Source organism: Tenrec ecaudatus, chromosome 1 (genome assembly GCF_050624435.1).
Source record: "Tenrec ecaudatus isolate mTenEca1 chromosome 1, mTenEca1.hap1, whole genome shotgun sequence".
NCBI classification, from domain to species: Eukaryota; Metazoa; Chordata; class Mammalia; order Afrosoricida; family Tenrecidae; genus Tenrec; species Tenrec ecaudatus.
In genome coordinates, this window is record NC_134530.1 from 204,842,564 (window position 1) to 204,845,616 (window position 3,053).

Genomic DNA, 3,053 nt, shown 5'->3' on the forward strand with positions numbered 1-3,053 from the left:
TAATGTCAATATATTTTATGTATAATAACCCTTGATTAAACACCTAGGATTAAATGAAACAAGAATGGCAATAAAGGGCAGCACTGGTTCCTACTTTAAGGGAGAATGCTTTCAGTTTCCATTGAGTGCACATCTGACTTTTATTATGTTGAGGTATTGCTTTCTGATCCCTATTTTATTGATTTTTTTAAATCAAAACTGGATGTTGAAGTTTATTGAATACCTTTACTGAATTGATTGATAGGATCATATTATGACTTCTTTTATTTTATCAATATTTTAATATTGAAACATTCTTGTATAGCTGGTAAGAATCCCAATTGATCATGATGTGTTCTTAAAATGTTTTTTTTTAATTCTGTTAGCTAAAACTTATTTTCTTTCTCTCTCTCTATCTCTTTTTTTTGCATCTAAATTCATAAGGGAGCCATGGTGGTATAGGGAATACATGTTGGGCTTTGATCTGAAAGATTAGCAGTTCAAAAGCACCAACCCTCTGTGGGAGAAACATAAGTCTACTGCCATAGAGTTACAGTTTGAAGTTCACTCAACTGAGTTTGGCTGGTGTTTCAATTCATAAGGAACTTTGGTCTATAGATTTCTATTTGGATGTCTTTACTAGATTTAAGTATTAGAGTTTTATTTGCTTCATAAAACTAAGTTTGATATTATATTTCCCTTTTCTGTATTTTGAAATAGTTTGCATAGGATTGAGATCAGTTTTTCTCTAAATGTTTCAAAGAATTTCCAAGTAAAACCATCTAGTCCTAAATTTTTTGATTCTGAGAATGTTTTAATGACTATTTTTTCTTGTGTTGTAGGACTGTTAAAGTTTTATGCACAATATGTATTAATTTAAGTAGGTACTATGCTTCTAGAAATTTATACATTTCTTGAGATTTTTTTTCATTTTTTGGAATACAGTTTTTAATTATATTATGTAAATATATTTTATTTGGTTAGTTCTGTTGTGATGTCTTCCATTTAATTTAATATTCATAATATTTGCCTTATCTACTTTCTTCCTCTTTTAGGTTTTCCAGAAGTTTATTAATTTTGTTAATCTTTTTGAAGAACCAACTTCATGTCTTTTTTATTTTTTTAGATTTTTCTGATTATTTATTTCTGCTCTAATGACTATAATGGCTTTTCTTCTGGGGCCTGTGATATGTTTTTCTGATCTTGTCTAATTGTTGTAGGTATTTGGATAAGGTATTTATTTGCTATCAATAATTATCTATTAGAAAGATATAAATCAATACAACAATGGTATGTCATCTATCCTAGTATTAATAGCAAAGTTTAAAAAACTTAAAACAATAAATGTAGGCTAGGTTGTAAAGAGATCAGTACCCTTACACATCACTGGTGATACCGTAGTGTGATGCAACTACTGTCAAAATCATGTTTCATCCCCACAAAGTTTAAAATAGAAATACTAAGTGATCCACTTTTCTGTCACCTTGTCATACTACTGTGGCTTGTTTATTGCTATGATGGTTGAAACTATGTCTCTAATACAAATGCCAGCAGGGTCACCCAAAGTGAACAGGTTTCATCAAAGTTCCTAGATGAAGAAGAGTTTCTGAGTATGGAATTGGCTGTGCACTTCAGAGGAAGTACCTGCTAAAGACCTTATGCATCGCATTGACACATTGAAAGCCTAATGGATGGCAGCAGAAATTGGTCAAAGTGCCAACCATGGGGTCCTCGGTAAGGAAGGCACTGGAAATATGATGGAGGATGGTCTGCTTTCCCAAAGTACAGTCAAGCATGATGACATAGATGTTGCATAGCCTGTGGGATATTGACTAAGGAAGAATGAAGACAAATTGATGCAGATGAATTGTGAAGCTGAGATAAAATATTTAAAATACCATGAACTGCCAAAGGACAATGAAATCTGTTTTGGAAGATGTAGCGCCCGGCTGCTCCTGAAAATCAAGGATGGGACGACTTCCTTTTCCATACTTTGGACATGTTTTGGTCAAACACCTGTCCTTGAAGAAGAACATCATGTTTGATAAAGTAGAGGGGCCACGATAAAGAGGTTCTCAATGAGATGAGTTCATACAGTGGCTGGAACAATAGGCTCAAGCTTAGAACCAGAGTGAGTATGGTGCAAGGCTGGGCAGTGTTTCTTTCTGTTGCATATAGGGTTACTGTGGGACAGACTGACTCAATGGAACCTAACAACAACATCTGATCCAATAATACCAATATTTGATATGTACCACAGATCAAAAATTAGCATGATATGAATAGTGATATGCCTATTCATGTTCATTTCAAAATTATTAACAATAGCAAAAAGATGGGAACAACCTCAATGTCCATCAATAGGAGAATGGATAAACAAACTCTGGTACATACTCACAATAGAATACTTTATGTGATGCTAAACAATAAGTTACATGTCATATGCCTGCTAACAAGTGTGATCTTGGAGGACATTATATTAATTATAATAAGGTCATTACAAAAATACAAATATTGTATGAGACCATTATAAGAAGTAAACGTTTCACACTAAAAGAAACATACTTTAATGGTTACCATGGGAAGGAAAATGAGCAAAACTTACTGTGAAAATAATTCCTTTTAGAAGATTAATACAAGACTATTCACAATAAGATGGAATTTAAGATGTCATGAATATCCAACTTTTCCAAAATATTATACCCCTCCATTATTCATGCTGTCAACCACCACTTCTCCCCTCAGTTTTGTCTCTCATGTCCCACAATTCCACAGGACTCAAATATATTCAAGGGAATGGCTCACCTGGTTGCAGATTATGAGACATCTGAAATTTAAAGTTTAGATGTATGACACCAGGCTGTGACGCAATTGGAAGATGACTGCTAATTAGTAAGGGATTTTTGTAGCATAAGGAAAATGCTTAAAACTAGACTTAATTTTGTTTACACAATCCTGTGACTATATTTAATAACTGCAACGTACATACTAAATGGGTAAATTTTATGGTATGTGAATTACAGTGTGATAAAGGTGTTAATTAAAAAACTTGGATAATTATTTTCTTACATATA